At 36.4% G+C, this 19,038-nt stretch overlaps 1 pseudogene; it reads right to left on the bottom strand.

Moving 5' to 3' along the window:
- Positions 1-9,236: 9,236 nt before the first annotated feature.
- Positions 9,237-9,465, bottom strand: LOC105988896 (annotated as a pseudogene).
- Positions 9,466-19,038: the final 9,573 nt, after the last annotated feature.

Genomic DNA, 19,038 nt, shown 5'->3' with positions numbered 1-19,038 from the left:
CAAATGCGATGGTGTGAGAGAGATGAGAGGGATGTAAGCAAATACATTGACAAGTTACCTAAGAAGCTAATAAACAATCCATATCCTCTTAACCTTCTATAGTTATTCTCCTTTAGGGAAACAGAATCATCTATGGATGGAGTGTGTGTGTGTGTGTGTGTGTGTGTGTGTGTGTCTCTGTGTGTGTGTGTGTGTGTCTGTGTGTGTGTGTGTGTCTGTGTGTCTGTGTGTCCATGTCTGTGTATTCATATTTTTTTTTTTGGGTCCGGCCGTGGGGCCTGAACTCTGGGCCTGGGTGCTGTCCCTCAGCTCTTCAGCTCAAGGCTAGTGTACTACCACTTGAGCCACAGCACCACTTTCGGCTTTTTTCCTTTTGCTTATGTGGTGTTGAGGAATCGAACCCAGGGCCTCACACATGCAAGGCAAGCACTCTACCACTGAGCCATCTTCCCAGCCCTGTGTGTTCATTTTAATGGATTGGTTCAGATCTGAAGGTTTGGTGAGGCCAAGGTTTGTGGAAAAGACAGACTGGAAGATGAGAAAATTTGCAATTCAAGTCAGGCGGTTTGGTATGGGTAGCTAACAAGGGATGGCTCTCACTGTAGATGAAGTTGGAGGGGAGTCTGCTCAAAAATTCCCTGTTGCTGTGAAGATCACCTTTTTATTCAGGCTTTCAACTCATCAGAAGAGGCCCACATATATTATGGAGAATAATCTGTTTTATTCATCATTCACAATTTTAATGGAACACATCTCCATAAGAACATACAGAATAATGTGTAATCAAATATCTGGTCATCATGACCCAGCCAAGGTAAAACATAACTCTCACATTTTGTCTCACTGGGTGATATGGGATATTCTCACCATCTTGAGATCATCCTTAATTTCTCTTGCCATGTAACTAAAGAGATAAAAATATGAATATTTCTGGTGAGTCATTTTTTACTTACCATAACTATTGTCCATGCCTATTATTTTTATTTTTCCACTATAAAATATTGTTACCATATATTACTGTATATTACTATATAATATAATATATATACCACAGAAAATAACATTTAAAAATCAACTCTTTCCTCTCAAAACCACAGACTATATGCTAGGAACTATTAATATCCCTGATAAAGAAAAACTCAACTTTTCTTAATTTCTCCAAGAAATTAAATAAGGCATAAATGTCAGTGGTTCCAAATCTATCCACTAAACTGGATGAAAATCTGTTAACACTTCATTTATTTATATCCTTACCATGGGTCACAATGGACAATGATGGTGGCCAGAAATGTTAACTTCAGAACCATGATAGCAAAATTCTGTTTGGAGGAGGAGGGATAGGGAAGGGATAGTAGGAGAAAAACAAAGGAGGGGGTAACAATGCTCATCAAGGAATGTACTCATTATCTTACTAGTGTAACTGTAATCCCTCTGTACAGCATCTTTACAATAAAATTTAAAAAATCTGTATTACATTTTCTTGGCATTTCTTATTAATCCCACTGTGCTTCAAACAAATAAAAATATACAATTTAAAATATGCACATTAAACTTAATTTTGAGTTTCTGACAACCAAACCAAGAAAAGAAACAAAGTTTTAAAAGTATACTTCAGTTCAAAGCAAAATATTTTGCATAGTACTATATTCAAAATAGAGACCAAATAGTTTAAAATCTAAGTAAAATTCATCAGCAAATGTTAGCAGATAATCCTTTGAAGTTAAATCCTCTGCTAGATGTTAGAGACAAAGATGAATCAAATATATCCCTCTAAATTCCTTTTTATACAATTATTGAAACAAATGAATCACTTAGCTAATTATGTGATACAATGTGTGTCAGAGATACAGAATAGACCATATGATACTAAAGGAAAGTCCAGTCTCAAAGATATTACAAATGTCAAGGAGTGGTCATAGGACCTCTTAATTTCTTTTTCTTGTTTCCTTTTCTTTCTTTAATCATGTGTGTGTGTGTGTGTGTGTGTGTGTGTGTGAGTGTGTGTCTCTGTGTGTGTGTGTGTGTGTGTTCGCGCCAGTCATGGGGCTTGAACTCAGCCTGGATGTTGCTCCTGAGCTTTTTGCTCACGGCTTACACTCTAGCACTTGAGCTACAGCTTCATTTTTTTCCCCCCAGTGATTAATTGGAAATAAGATTCTCAGGAACTATCAGCCTGGGATGGCTCTGAACCATACTCCTCAAATCTCAGGCTCCTCAATAGCTAGGATTACAAACATGAGCCACCAAAGCCTGATTAACATTTCTTTACTGTTAGAATTCCTTGCTGAGTGGAAGTTCTGATTTGCAATGCTGTATGAAATAATGTCTGCTCAGACACTTCCATGAGATGAAAGATGGATTGCCAAATTGTGAGAAGATTTTTTTCTTCTGTTTCATGACAGAGAAATTGTGTTCATGGGTTTCCCTCGAAAGGTGTTTCTGAGACAATTTTTAAAGTAACTGTTACGTACTTATACATCTACCTTCATTTTAATATTCAATTAGATTGCATAGTGTTTAGCTTATTTCTTTGCCCACCAGGCTGTGAATGTTTCCAAGGAAAGATCAAGGTTTATTTTTCTTCTTTATGCCCCTTGCACCTGGCATAGAATAAGCACTTATGGTTGTATGAGCTAATGTTTATCTCTGAGATTTCTTTCTTTCACTTGGCCAATACAGCTTCTAAGTCTGGGATGTGAACCTTGTAGCTTGAGAGAGCCTGAGTGAGCACTCCAGTGGATTGGTGACGTGTTCTTCTTCCAGGGTTCTAGTACCAAGTAGGCTGGATTTTACTGTTAAAGTGATCTTCTATATCATTAGGTAGTATACTCATTAGCTTGATTCATATTGTTTAGAAGTATGCCCATGTCTACCATATTCTTAGCTTCTGAAACTACTCATGACAATGCTGGCCCACTTAGCATAAAGAAGGAAAAAGAGTAATTTCTACCTAGTTTTCATTTTTTTTCCTATTGTCTCTGATACCTGGGAGTTTGTTGTTGTTGTGGTTGTTGGGTGTGGTAAGAACTTCACATCAGCCTAGGCCACACAACAAGACCTCATCTCAAGAAAGAGACAAAAACATGGGAGTCCACATGGAGATGATAAATAATGCCACAGGAAAGTGTTCACAATAGAAAACATTTGCTGGGCTCTGATTTAGGTGGTATAGCATCTTCCTAGCTAGTTTGAGGCTCTGAGTATAAGTCAGACTACTATTTAAAAAATCAAGAAGTTAGATTAGGAACTGGGAATGTGGCTTAGAGTGCTTGCCTACCATGCATAAAGCTCTGGGTTCGATTCCTCAGTACCACATAAACAGAAAAGGCTGGAAGTTGTGCTAGCCTTCAGCACAGACAGGCTCAGAGACAGTGCTCAGGCCCTGAGCTCAAACCCCAGGACTGGCAAAAAAAAAAAGTTAGATTACAACTGGGCACCAGTGGCTCACACCTGTAATCCCAACTACTCAAGTTCAAAGCCAACCCAAGACAAAACATCTGTGAGACTCTTACCTCCAATTAAGCACTACAAAAGGTAGAGGTGGAGCTGTGGATCAAGTGGTAGAGTGCTAGCCTTGAGCAAAAACAAACAAACAACCCCCCCAAACAAAAACAAACAAATCCAGAAACATCTCAGGGACATTGACCAGGCCCTGAGTTCAAGCCTCAGTACAGGAAGAAAGAAAGAAAGAAAAGAAAGAAAGGAAGGAAGGAAGCAAAGAAAGTAAGAAAGAAAGAGAAGGAAAAAAAGAAAGAAAGAAGGAAAGAAGGAAAGAAAATAAAAACAGGTTACAAAACAGATGTTTCAAGTGATTCTAACTGCATTTAAAAACAAATAGTGAGGGGAGGGAGCATCTGGCAGAACTCTTTTTGTACTACGTACAGTGGCTCAAGCCTAAAATCTTAGTTATTTGGGGAGTTGGGAAGCAGAGATCAGGGGATCAGAGTACAGTCACTCCTCTCTCTGCCCCCTGGTGCCTGCATAAGAGTTCTCAATTTTCTATCTCAGTCAATGGCTGGATATGGTGACAAGTGCCAGTTATTGGAGGTATGGGGTCTTCAAAGGCTGTGTACAGTGGTGTGTGGCTGTCATCTCCAGTGACACAGGGAAATAAGTACAAGTAGGAGGTCCAGGCCATGCCAGGGCATTAACTGAGACCTTACTCTGAAAACAACCACTACAAAGAAGGGATTGGGGATGTGGCTCAAGAGGTTAGAGCAACTGCCTAGAGTTTTATCCCAGAACTGGAAAAAAGAAAAAGAAAAACAAACAAAAAATACAGCTCTGTTTTTTTTTTTGTGGAGTATTTTATTTGGTTGTTTTTGTTTTGTTGCTATGGATGGAGCCCATTCTCCCCTCCCCCCCCCAGCTCTTTTTTTTTGTTTGTTTGTTCTTCTCTTTATAGTTCAGACTGATACAGAACTTCAGACTTTTCTACTTTGGTATTCCTAGTGCTTGGATTACAGATGTGTACTGGCACACCAGACCAACTCATTTTATTTTACAATTTTGCAAATGTGAATCTTTATTTTTCTATAATGAGTACTAATTACTTCTATGGATAGGCCCAGATCTTGAATCCTGTTGTGTGAGAATCCTTAAAACTGGGTATTTTCAGGCTAGGAATGTGGCTTAGTGGTAGAGTGTTTGCCTAGCATGCATGAAGCCCTGGGTTTGATTCCTCAATACCACACAAACAGAAAAAAACTGGAAGTGGCGCTGCAGCTCAAGTGGTAGAGTGTTAGCCTTGAGCAAAAGAAGCTCAGGGACAGTGTCCAGGCCCTGAGTTCGAGTCCCAGGACTGACAAAAAAACAAACAAAACACACAAAAATAGAAGCTGGGCACTGGTGGCTCACGCCTGCAATCCTAGTTACTCAGGAGGCTGAGATCTGAGCATCACAGTTCAAAGCCAGCCCAGGCTTTAGAGTCCATGAGATTAACCACCGGAAAACCGGAAGTGGCCCTGTGGCTCAAGTGGTAGAGTGCTCCTTTTGAGCTGAACTGCTCAGGGATAGTGCCCAGGCTCAGAGCTCAAGCCCCACAACAGAAGAAGAAGGAGAAGAAGAAGACCCCCTGCCCTCCCCAATCCTGTGCAGGCCACCCTTGGATTTTTTTTTTAACATGAGTTACTTTTGTTTTATTTTAAAAATTGTGAACAGACCAAGGAAGTCTGTACCAGCTATAATAAGAGTTTCTCTTTTGGACAAGGATTGTTGCCACCAAAGAGTCTAGGATGAGGAAGATGGTGATCTTAGTTATAATTTTAGAATATTTTAGAAGAAAAATGTATCAGACAAAATTATAATTTCTAATTATTTGATTCTACATCCCCTAAATTATATACAATATATATAATATAGATAGATAGATAAACAGCACAATAAGATCTGTTGAAATTATTTTAAAATAGGGCAGGGTGATAGAGGGGCATGAATTTAATTAGGAAATACTATAAATATTTTCATAAATAAATATGATAAATATTTTCAAATTGACTTGTTCAAAATCCTAACAAGATCTTTTTCATGAACAAAACAAATGCTCTCAAATTAATATGAAATTCTAAAGCCTCAAGAATAGCCAAGACATCATAAGTAAAAAGAATAAAATGTATAGATTTTCCCTGAAAAGTAGCAAGATTTATTTTCAATCTATATAATATAAAGCTATAGTTTAGGGTTGTAACAACTTTGTGTTGGAGTAATAATTGCTTCATTGCTGGGAAGACCTTTATAATCTTCTCCAGTGAAGAGTGCCATAAAACAAATGAAAGAAAATCAGTAGGAATATTGGCTAAATGCCAAGAAATTCAGCAAATTCACATGTGCTTTGTATCTAGAAAACTTTTGTGTTTTTTCTTTCTTTCTTTCTTTGAGTCCTGGGTTTGCTATTTGCTAATTGTTTGGCCTTGGAGGAACCAAGTCATCTATCTGAACATTACTCATTTGTAATAATAAGTTCCTGATAGGGGTATTTTGGATGTCAGAGATAACACATGCAGTGCCAAGTTGTCCTTGACTTAGAGATGGTTTTTGATAAATAGTATCCATTTCCTCTTCTTGAAAAATACCTCATAGGTGATCACCACTTATAGATCAATCCAAAAGAAATAATATGACTATGCTCTTAATTTCCATGATATTAAACACAGTCAAATGTAAGAGTTAGATATTTCTTCAGGCACGTGGGTTAGAAATATGGTTTGAAAGAGGTTTTCAAGCTGCTTCTTGCCTATGAGATGCTCTGGTAACTGAAGATGAGATACATAGATGTTTCCCTTTCTTATATATTTTTAAATCAAGAAATAAGTATGTAACAGATACTTTAGATTCTTTCTTTTCTTTCTTTCTTTCCTTCCTTCCTTTCTTTCTTTCTTTCTTTTTTGGATCCAGTCGTGGGGCCTGAACTCTGGGCCTGGGCACTGTCCCTCAGCTCTTCAACTCAAGGCTAGCGCTCTACCACTTGAGCCATAGCGCTACTTCTGTTTTTTTTCTTTTTGCTTATGTGTGCTGAGGAATGGAACCCAGGGCCTCAGGCATGCAAGGCAAGCGCTCTACCACTGAGCCACCTTCCCAGCCCTATTTAGATTGTTTCTAAAACACAAACCCAACACAAAGTTGATGAATTATACCATTAAAAGTTAAACAATAATGTTGTAGCAGAATTTCAACTGAATTGTTTTCCTTTTCTTTTTATAATTCTGGTTTAATAATTCATTCTCCACTCCCCAGTCCTGCAGCCGAAGGGGATTCCTAGCCAAGAGCATGATAGTTCTGCAACTAAATGATTTTCAAGTGATTTTCCATGGGGAAACTTAAATTTGCTTCCTTTAGAAACACAGGAATTTTTTTCCCTCTATGGCTAGTGAACTATTATATTTAAAGGATAGAAAACTGCTTTATATCATTCTTAGTAACTCCAAAGAGAAACTAAAGTTTGTTTTATCAGAAATGTCTGCTTTAAATTAAATGGAAATCAGTTATTGTCTGATAGTTTGTGCTATGGTTATTCATTACAGGAAAAACTAATTTTACATAAATATGCACTTTAAAAAATCACTTTCAAACTAACATTGTATTACACAATTTATAGACTTAGCTGTTTGAAATGCACTACTAAAGTCTTATATTGCTACATATTAGGGTGCTGATGCAATATTTTAAGGGTTATTTCTTTTTGAAGAACATACAATTGAGATTTCACTTTGGTAAGTGCTCAAAATCTAATTGCCAAGAAAATCACCTATGTTCAAAGCATTTCTAATGTCTGTAGTGAAAAACTCCTACTGTGATGGACTTAAAGCTTCCAAAATGAAGTCAGTGATCTCAAAATTAGAAAGAAATGAACATAATTGCCTCTCCTGGGCTAGAAAGTACTTACTCCAACTTATCTTTGCACAATTTTTCTTTTATAGTAACATATTTTAAAACGATCAAATTATTCAATTCACATTGAATGCCATTTCATAACATTTGGAGGACGTCCCTCCACCTAATGTATATTTATTTGTTGTCTATTTTATGTAACTGTATGCAATACTCTTTTCTTGGTAGATTATTGATTTCTCTCAGCTTAGAATGTTGGGTGATGCAGAGCAAGCAACAAGTAAAGATTTGTTGAATCAGAGCTCAAACTTCACAAAGCTAACTATCAGACAGCTAAGCAAAATGTTAAAAAGAAAAGCTAGCATATATTAAAATTAGCAAAGCCTAGTGTTTTCTTAAATTGAAAACGAGACTGAATTTCATTTTCATATGAATTAACAATAATTTATAATTTTATTGAAATGATAAACATTGTGATTCTGCAAAGAATAACAGTGACATCAGTAAAGGCTAACTTTTATAGTTAAGAGATCTCCATGTATTATGAAATTGAACTCTCATAATATTCCTTAAGGATGCAGTAATTTTACTATTCTGTTTTATAAGTGAGAAGACTATAGTTCTGAATTGTTTAGTAATTTCATGTTAATAGCTAATATGGCCTGTTGTTGAATCTAGTTCTTTCTGATTGAGAAATTATGTTCTTAACCTGGAATCCATCTTCTAGAAACCTACTCTTTGTTTCAAAATGTAAAAATGTACACTTTGATGTTTTGTAGTATGGAGATGTAAAGTCAGCAGGATTATTTTTCAGAGAAATTCTCGGCCATTATAGCAGGTCATCTACAAAGTGCTACAAATTGTCCTTGGGATTAAAATATATTCACTCTAATTTATAAACAGACAGTCATAAACTAATATAATAAAGGACAAAGAAGATTCAAAGAAGAAATCTAGTTGAGAAGAGATCAAGAAAAAACCTAACCAAAGTTTGTTTAAGAAAAGAATTTTTGTGAAAGGGTAAAATATATGTTGTCTCCTTCAGATTATACCTTCTTAATTATCCAGTTAACCCGTAGTTTATGACTTCCCTTTTAAAAATACATTTCCCCTAAATAAAATAAAATACATTTGATTAACTTTACAACTATTCAGTTGCTGGTGATTTAGCTCTTTTCCTAACTTCCATATTGAAATTGACACTCTCTGAGGCTGGTATGTGAATGTATTCCATTGAGATGTGGGGTGTGTGTGTGTGTGTGTGTGTGTGTGTGATCAATGGCAGTACTATTTTAAAATTTGTACATGAATTCCTGAGTAGATGAGATTACAAGTGTGAGACACAATTGCCCAATAAAACATCTCTTATAATAGGAATTAATTTTGTTTATTGCTATATCCTCTTGAATTTCATTTATTAATTTCTTCAACAGACTTGCTAAGTCAGAAATTCAGAGGAAGTGAAGAGCAGTGATAAACCTATATGAACTAGCAGATTTTTATAAACAAATTAATGCACTTCAAACTTAGCTTTTATCTTTAAAAGGTCAAATACTGCTGAATAATCATTTATTTCCATTTTTGTCTGCCAAACAAAATATATGTACTTTCTAATGGATGAATGAAATTCCATTGCGCGCGCGCGCACACACACACACGTATATATGTATCATATTTTCCCGAGCCATTTGTCCGTTGAGGGACATCTGAACTGATTCTATAACTTGGCTGTGGTGAATTGTGCTGCCGTGAAGATGCTAGGCTGGCATTGGGGTAAGATAGACTACGAAAAGTAAGATGAATGACAGCCTGGAATTTAGAAACAGTATATTTAGAAACATAGCACTGTCTTCTTTGTTTTTTTTTTGAAGGCTTCTTGAATTTTTATTTTATGTTCAAATATGGTCTTACATTGGGCTTGATGTCTTGGATAATCCCTTCAAGGATGGTCACTTAGTCCAACTTAATGAAGCCCATGTCCTTCGCATACTGGCGGAAACACTACTGTCACATGTTGAGCCCATACTTCGGGATCAGACCGTGGAGATTAGAACACAAGCGGCAAGAGCGAGATCCCTGGCCGGATTTTCGGGGGGTGACTCCAGTAGAGCTGCTGGTGACCCATCTTGCTTCCACAGGTCCAACTCTTCTTTGTTTTAACTCTTGCAGTCCTTTGTAAGCTTTTGTATAAACACAAGGAAAAAAAAGAGCAAGAGCAGCTTTCTCCACCTGACCTTGCCTGCTGGCCTTTAACAATTCGTGTGCTCTAAAAACTGAGAAAGATATCATAAAAACATGTATCCCGGAGAAGCCAATACTTGGAAAAACGGTTCCTCCTGGCACAAAGTGCTTATCTCAAAGGATAAACATTTGTGGCAGAATGCCTTCTATCTCAAGGATACACACCAGTTTTTAAATACATGGCAGAATGAATTTTTTCCTACAAGGAATACACAAACATAATGGTCATATATTTAAAGTGCAGGTCAGTCTCAGAGCACCAGAGCACAAGTAGTAAAGAAAGAAAAAAAGTAGCACCAATAGTGGTTAGGAGCAAAGGTAAACACCTATCTGCATGATTTAAGTTAGATCCTGTCTTTATCGCATAAATACCCCTGGAATCAAAAGAGCTCAGTGTTTCTCTCCCTTTGAGAGCACCCACGCTCTGTTAGAGTGTGTTCCCGCCTTTCTGCTTGTCTGTCTGCTTTTTGTCTGTTTGTCTGCTTAACTTACTTGCTCAATACATTTTCTTACCATTATGATTTTTCCAGAAATTCTTGTTCTATGATCAACAGCCCCTAAGTGAAGAGACCCTACTTTTAGAGGGAAACTTCACACACCCTTACCTGAATCTGGTGACAATATAATCTTTGGGATAAATGCCCAGGAGTGGAATTACTGGGTTATAGCAAAGTTCAATGTTTGTTTGTTTATTTTTTTAAGAAAACCCACACTGCCTTCCAGAATGGTTGAACAAGTTTACATTCTCACCAGTATTGTAGTAGCATTCCCTTTTGGGCACATCCTTGCCTGCATCTTTATTTTCTTGATAATGACCATTCTAACTGGGTGAGGTAGAATCTCAGTGTTTTGGTTCCCATTTTCTGTATGGCTGGGGATGTTCAGCCATTCTTCATGTGTGCGTTGACCATTTTTACTTCATCTTCTGAGAAGACCTTCTTTACCTCATTAGCATATTAATTCATCAACTTGTTTTTTTTTTTAAGGATTTAAAATTTTAAGTTATCTACAGATTCTGCATATTAGGCCATTATCTGATACCGTACCATTTGTAAAAAAATAGAAATACCTGGAAAATATTATATTAAGTGAGGTAAGTCAGGTCCAAAGAGACAACAGATGAATGTTTTCCTTTATATGTGGAAGCTATATTTAACTTATAAACTTATAATATGTTGAGTGGTATGCAAGTGTATACAGTTGTATTAACTGAAATGGGTTGATTCAAGGGAGAACTCACATAGTGAGTACAAAGTCAAATTTCAGCCAACTGAAACACCAGGCAGCCAGTAGAGTAGGGTCAAGGAGAAATGGTTAGACAAATGAAGAGAAGAGGAAAGAACACAGTCACAAGTCCAATGCCTATCCTATGACAGTAAGAAGAGTGAGGGAAGGGTGAGTAGAGGAGGAAAGGGTGAAAATGGTGAAAGGTATGACATCGATCAAGATGCATTGCATTCCTAAACTGCTTTGTTAAATGGAAACTCTTTTGTATAACTACTTTAAGATAATAGTAATAAAAAAGCAAATGTACTTGACTATTCAAGAATAAAATATTAATATGTTAAACAGCTAGGCTCTAGCCTTCAACAAAAACCAAGAGAAAGGGGCTGTAAATTTTCTTAATGATTACATTTCAAAGAGATGGCCTCTAGGTCCTTGAGAAAGTGATTCCTTAGTTGTAAAGCTGACAAGAAGCCTGTAAAAAGATTTATATCTTAAAGGGGCAGGGAGAAATTTACAATGGCAAGTATTCTAAAGTAAATGCTCTAAGACAATGGGGGTCAGCAGCCTGGGGGCAGGACTAAATCAGTTTAAATTTGAGGCAAGCAGCGGGGAACTTTTAGGCCTTCTTGCTCAGTGTCTTTCCTTGGGAAATAATGGAAAATTCACTGTGGCTGGACCAGCTAGAGGAAGAGAGTTCATTGAGGAGCACATGCACTGATTTCATACCTTGGCTATGTGAATAGATCGAGAAAATGGGATGTGTGTGTGTGTGTGTGTGTGTGTTTGTATAAAAATGGAATTTTACTCATCTATTAGAAAGAATGATATTGTACCATTTATAAGGAAATGAAAGATTTGTGAAAAAGTAAGACCCAGAAGTAAGCCATTTGCAGATAAACAAAGGTTGCATGAGTTCTAGCATGTACCTATGAATCTATAAGTAAACACTTTGAGTGGTATGTAAGTGGTTCCAAATAAATTAACTGAAGTATAATAGACTCTATAGAGAACTCAAATACCATAATCTTTTGGAAAGATTAGGTCAAACCCCCAAATCAATACCAGGAACTGGGTATATGGCCGGAGAGTACACCTCAAAATTAAGAAAAGTAACAGAAGGAGTGGGTTTAAGGAGGATGAGAATGTTTACGGGGATGACAATGATCAAGAAGCATCTATTGTATTCATAAATTGCTGTGTTATCTGGAACCTATTTTGTACAACTACTTAAATACTTTTTTAAAAAAAGACACTTTAGATAGGTGTAACCTCACAGCCATCAGCTAAGAATCTATAGGCTATCTGGGATGTGAGCATTTCCTCTGATAGGGGAGGGAAGGCTTTTGAAAGTTTTGAGCTGAGGAATCTTCCCTAAAGGATGGAAAGCTTTCTGTGGAAAGTGACGTATAACTTCCAGGAGCTGGTAACCCTAGTGAGAGAGATTTTTTTCTTTTTGGTTTTGGATTGTGATGGTGATGATAGAAAAGATAGTGGCTGGACTCTGATAATATTTAATGGTCATAAATTTTTACAGTAAGAGGAAAAAAAATAAAAGAAGTCAAGATTAAGGCCAAGGTTTTTTATTCTGAACAAATGGTAGGCTGGAGACTGTAAGGACAGAATTGAATTTGGTTTGGGGCAATGTTTAGTTTAAGATAACTTTAAAGGAAATGCCTGTGGATTGAATTGGAAAGGCTGACATTGATAAAATGCATTCTGCCTATAAATAATTCATATGTTGAATGGTAAGCTCTTTGTATAACTATTAAAAATAATGAAACCTCAAAAATCTTATCTTATAAAGTCACAAACCTTTACTTTCAATCAATTCTTTAAGTGCTTTATTGATTTATTATTAAACAGGTAAAAAATCAGAGCCAATAATAAAATATGCAAACACATGAAATCATAAACTGGAAGGAATTATAAAAGAAATACAAAAATGGCCAGAAATCAGCAGTAAGTTGCTCATGTCAATACTAACAAAATTATAATTTGAAAAAATGTCCATAGAGATTAATAAGGTAGTATTCTTCTGTATGATTGTCTGATAGGAATGATCACAAAAGATGTGCAGAATGACAAGTCTGGATAGAGGCCACAGAGGTTGAGGTTTATACTACAACCAACTACTGTAGTAGGACATCAACTTCAGACTGATGTCTCTCTTGTTATTATTATGACCAGGGACTATTGTTTCTGGATAGTTGATGTAATTATCCTCATTTTTGTCTTATAAGAACATGCCTTTGCCTTAACACCCTTATTTATTATGGCTTGTGCATTCTGTTCCCAAGTGTCATTGTTCTTTGGACAAAGTTGAAGTGATTTGAACACTAGAGGGCAGCACAATCATGGAAATAAAGCACGAATCTAAGGGTGTAACAATAAGACATTTTGTTTGGGCTACATTTACTTCTGACTCACTGATACTAGCAGTGGGAGTCTTCAGAACTGAAAATAAACAAAGCATAACCTTTTCATTGAAGAGATCTTATAGAAAGAAAAAAAAGAAACCCTGTATTTCATTTTTATAAGGAGACAGAGAAGCTATAAAGTGACTTAGGGGCTTCTATACTATTTAAAAATAAAAGCATAAAGACAGATGGAGCAGGGGACACTCCAGGGCATAGTTTTCTCCTGATGCCCTTGCTGAAATCATGCTAGCAGCAATGAATTGCATTAGAGAAGAGAGCAGTCCAGGTTGCCCTGGTATTTGGAATTTAGTATTCCTCTCCAGGGTAGGCTGCAGCTTTGGTGTATGTTCCTCTTCACAAAGGTGACATTGCTGCCCCAGGCTCTCCTTAAATCAGTTGTAGCTGTTGGGGCCAGCTAGTCAGGAATGCCTGAGTTGGAGATGATAATCTTTCTTCCATCAGGGAATAGTGGAGGTTGCTAGAAACAAATAAAGAGAAGAAATAAGGATATAAAGGAAGAAAGGTGCAGCATTGAAGCAAAACTAATAAAACTTTATAGAGTATTAAAACAAGTGAGAGAAAGGAACATTTATATATTTATGATATGACTGAAAGGGACACTAAATTGTATAAAACTCTTAGTGTATTGATTTTTTTTGTTAGAAACTGAGGGTAGATACAGACGTGGATAAACTGTCAGGTGTTAACAAACTAGATTTAAATTGAGGTTGAGAAGGATTATCCAAAGGAGACATTGAAATATTTTGATAAACCGGTTGAGGTATATGTATGTGTTCGTGTGTGTATGTGGAGGGAGGGGGTGTTTTCTATTTTCTGCTTTAGCTTCATCTTGGCTCAATTGGTAATAATAAATATAGTCATCCAATACTTTTCTTGACAATGACATTTAAAACTATGATGTCTACGGAATTATATCTATCTTCATGTGTGAAAACTGCTGTTCTCTGAGAAGGCTCTAAGGACATAAATGTTTGTTTACACCTTGTTATAGAGACACAGACTATCATAATGTATTGCCCTGAAACCCAGACAGATAGTCTAAATGCACACTAACCCACTCAAAGGAGGTTAGCATATGTGCATAGAGCACCATAAATAAACCCATCATATGCATTTACTAAAGGTCCCATTCTCTTCATTCATTCACATGTGTAATTAAGTGTACATCTTTACCACTAGCAGTCTTCAGTTCTGAAGACTCCAACTGCTAGTACTGTTAACCAGATTTTCTCTTTTCTTAGTTCGTGAATTATACTTATACATACGTATATTTAATAGTAGGCAATATACATATGTAAATAGTTCAAGTCCACTTTCAAATAATCTTATGTCTATCATCTTATAGGTAGTACAATTGCCTTATGGTAAAAAAGTACAAATTCTGTTTTATGCTTTGTGCCATTGCTAGCAGTCATTTAGTTTGTGTATAAACATAAGTGAACATATGACACATATGAGAATATCTAAATAGGAACAATATTATTACTAGAAACATGATTACCAATACATTAACTAAAATTTTTGAAGAAGGATAGTTTTTGAATGAAGGGTGAAGGGGGAAGAGAGGAGAATGCAGGAAAGAATTCATTGTATATATCACAAAATTGAGAAATATAAGGGAAGGGGGTGGAAGTAGAGTGAAGATGTTGAAGTGGTGACACAGATCAGGATGCACTGTACACGTAAAACACTTTGTTAAATTGGAAAAAACCAATAAATAACCTGAAATTAAGATAAGCAAGGGAAGGATTGTGCTGGGAAGGGTGGGTGAGAATATTGAAAGGGGTGGCACTGATCAAGATGTACCATATTCATGAACTGCTTCCATGAATGGCTGTTACATTCAAAGACAATAAAATATTCTTTTGAAGATAGCTTTTATCAGATACCCATTTCTTCTCTGATCTCTTCTATTCTTTAGGTAGACCTGAGTTTTGACCTCTATTGTTTTTTTTTTATTCTCTCCAAACAATTTCTTTTAACGTTTCTTTAAGCCAGTTCTGCCAGAGCAATACAGTCTCAATTTTTTTTGTTTGCCTGAGAAAGTCCTTATTTCGCTATTACTTTTAAAGCATCATTTCAAAGGTGAAAAATTCACTTTGCTCTTCTGGCTTGAATAATTTCTGAGAAGTTGCATAGGTAAGGCATTTTTGAGTCTTCATTCTTTCGAGATTTTATTCTGTTTTTAAAATTTGGAGTTGGAATATAAAATGTATGCCTACAGATATGTGTTTCTAGCATTCATTCTGGTTGATGTTGTTCATATTTGTTGCTTAGGATCTAACATTCATTTAAGGGAAACTCTTATTATTTTTACTTCAAACATTGATTCTTTTCTTTTCTATCTTTTATCTTTTCTTGATAGTTCATTATGCATATGTTACACCTTTTAGGGTTATCCACAGTTAATGGATATTTTGTTCTGCTTTTTAAAAAGTCTTTTTCTTTATGCTTTTCAGGTTTGAAAGTGTCCATTGTCATATGCACAAGCTCAGAGATATCCTCTTCAGCTGTGTAAAGATTACAATGAGCCCATAAAAATGTGTTCTTCAATTCTGTTATAGCAACTTTCATCTCCAGCATTTCATCTTGTTTGTTTATTAGAATTCCATTGCTCTAGTTACATTGTACATCTGTTCTTGGATGCTCTTTCCTTTCTTCTTAAAGCCCTAAGCATATTAGTCATAGTTTAGAATTTTGAGTTTAATGATTTGAAGATTCTTGCTGTATCAGACTCTTCTGTTATTTCCTCATTCTCTTCAAAGTGAGTATTTTGTTGTGGTTTGCTTTTTTAGTCTGCTTGTGATTTTTTTCCCGGAAAATTGTACATGATGTCCTGGGTAAAAAGAACAGTAGTATATAGGACCAAAGAAATACAAAGGGAAGTATAGAGGAAAGAGAAGCTTTATTTAATTATATCATTAGGTCTCAAAATTTTGGCAAATTGGTGTCCCTGGGTTATAAATGTCATCAGTATTTCTCAAGCCAGTTTACCTCCTAAGTTGGGAAAGCATGGCTAGCAGGAGTTAGAGTTGGGTACTTACCTCTACTTCTTTCCTCCAAATAGGCTAGGCTATGATAATACCTTAACAGTTTAGTCTCTGGCAAAAACAGCTTCTTCTGAGAGCAAGCCTTAGTAAGAAGAGCAGAATGCTTTGGAGTATTTAAAGTGGTTGCTTTTCTTCCCTTCTTCCAGCAAATGTGATTTTTTTGTCTGATATTTTAGCAGAGCTCTAGAAGGCAGAACATCTAAAATTATGGGGTCTCCCTATGACTTTCAGAGTTATAATTTCTTCAGTATAGCTGGAAAAAAACCCACTTCAACCATTAAAGACTCTGAGAAGCTAAAAATGAATATTGTTTAATACCCAGAATGAAATTAAAACTAGCTAACAAGTGACTCCTTTATTTTCCTAAATAACACATGTTAAAATCGTGTGGCAATATATACCCCATAGTACCCTTTAAGAACCTCTTGAGTAGTTCTTTGGCACAATGAGTATTTATTTATTGAGTAAATCTAGCGTGTAGAATAATGAGGACAAGAGACATTGACTGAGGCCAGTCCTCTTTTCAAAAATACTTATAATAGGAAGCAGTGAGTGGAGCTGAGCATCAGAACTGCTGCTGTGGCTGTTTTTATTTATTTGTTTAAATTATCATCGAGTAGTTTTACAAATGGGTTTTAATTCAACACATCTACTTTTTTTGTTGTTGTTGTTGGTGGTGGTGGGGCTTGAACTCTGGCTAGCGTTCTACCACTTGAGCCACAGCACCACTTCTGGTCTTCAGAGTGGTTTATTGGAGATGAGAATCTCACCGACTTTCCTGCCTGGTCTGGCTTTGAGCCACGATGCTCAGATCTCAGCCTCCTGAGTAGCTAGGATTACAGGCGTGAGTCACCATCGCCCGGCTCAACACATCCATTTATAAGGATAGAGTGTCTTGATCAATGTCACCCTTTCTATTGTTCTCTCCCATCTCTCCCAACCGCACTTCTCAAATTACCTAGTTCTATTTTCACATGTGTACCCTGAATAGTGGGACTGTGTGTACTCACCCTTCCCCTCTCTAGCTCTCTGTTTTTCCCTTCTCTTGACCTCACCCCCGAATGAAAACACATGTTTTAGCTTTCTTGTATTTATTTTGTTAAACTATGAGTTCCTTGTTTAAGGAATAGCACTATTGCAATCTTCCCCTGTGTATACCATACTTTAGACAGTATGTTTATGTACATATTCATATGACCCTGTCTATGTATTCTTATATGTTTATAATTTAGATCTGACTTCCACATAAGGGATCTGACTTTCCCATATAGTAGAGACTATTTTTCAAATATACCTCACATCAGTGCTAGCTGTCACCAACTGAAACTTTATTGTTTCTTTTCTGACTTTGTGATGCAATAAAAGTTAATGGTCCCCAAAGCATCATTTCTTAGTCAGAAGGAAATTTTGCTACACAGGGGATGTTTGATTGTCACAATTAGCAAAATGCTATTTGCATCTGATAGGTGGAAAATACTATATCTTGCAATGCCTAAAACATGCCCTTTTGTACCATAATGGAGTAATTTGGCCCAAATAGTTAATAGTACTGAACTAAGATATCCTTCCTCAAAGTATTAAGAAAAACAAAGCTCTATGTTAGCATTGTTAGGCCTGGATGACTATATTTCTACAAATGCTGAGCCTGGTAAACAAGGGTTTTCATAATGTTCCACTTTATTGTTGCAAGTTTTACTCATTGTGGAGCAGTCTCAGCTTTCAGAATTTTGTTATTACTTTTTATGCTTCAGTGCTGATACTTATGGATACACTCATCTGTTCTCTTTGTTTGCTTTTCAAACATTTCCTTGTGCTAGTGTTCCACAATGTATCCATGTCCTCAGGCTTTCAGAGGATGTCAGGTGAATTGAGCTCTTTGCCTGGCTGTCAAGAATTAGACTCAGTAAACAGTCAGCTAAGAAAGAACCAACACAAATATACAGTCACTTTGTCAATGTAAAAGTTGCTTGTGAGAGCTCACCATTCACTTACTGTGCTTTTTATAATTCAGAATGGGTTCTTCATATAGTCACATACGAAGAAAATCAAGGACAAAGAACAGTGTGTATGACTAATTTTTAGGGTCAGATGGCTGTATCCTTCTAGCTGGATGACCTTGGGAAGGGAAGTCTCTTCATCTGAGTTAAGTGGGATAAGACAGTAAGGAAGATGGATATGAGTTACTCAGTGGAGTGTCTTGGGTACAGGATGCTTCCAATAAAATTAGCTTACCATTCTTCTCCTTTTTGTCTTCTCCTTATTTCCCAAATCTTGTTAAATGGTTAAGTTCTGTGCTAGATACTGGGAATTAAGGAATTAGCCCAAACAAATAAGCTCCTGCTTTTAGGAAACTGATTGATGTGAAGATATGAAAGATACAACTATATATTATATACATATACATATAAACTAATCATGGTTTTAAGGTTGCTATGGAGAGAATAACTTGGAGAATTCCCCCGCCCCCTTTATTTTTGTCGGTTGTGGGACTTGAACTCTGAGTTTAGGTTCTGTCCCTCAGCTCTTCAACTCAAATCGAGCGCTCTACCACTTGAACCACAGCACCACTTCCATTTTTTTCTTATGTTGTATTACACTAAAAAATTTTGACATCTAAGTCTTTTTTTAAAAATAATTTTCTATTGTGAAAATACTGTACAGAGGGGTTAAAAATCACATGAGCAAGGTAATGAGTACATTTCTTACCAAGCATGGTTGCCTCCTTTGCTTTACCCTTACCAGCCCTTCGCTGCTCC

Source organism: Dipodomys ordii, unplaced genomic scaffold (assembly GCF_000151885.1).
Source record: "Dipodomys ordii isolate 6190 unplaced genomic scaffold, Dord_2.0 Scaffold3, whole genome shotgun sequence".
NCBI classification, from domain to species: domain Eukaryota; kingdom Metazoa; phylum Chordata; class Mammalia; order Rodentia; family Heteromyidae; genus Dipodomys; species Dipodomys ordii.
The sequence above is the reverse complement of the archived record's forward strand: the minus strand, read 5'-3'. Positions and strand labels throughout refer to the sequence as shown.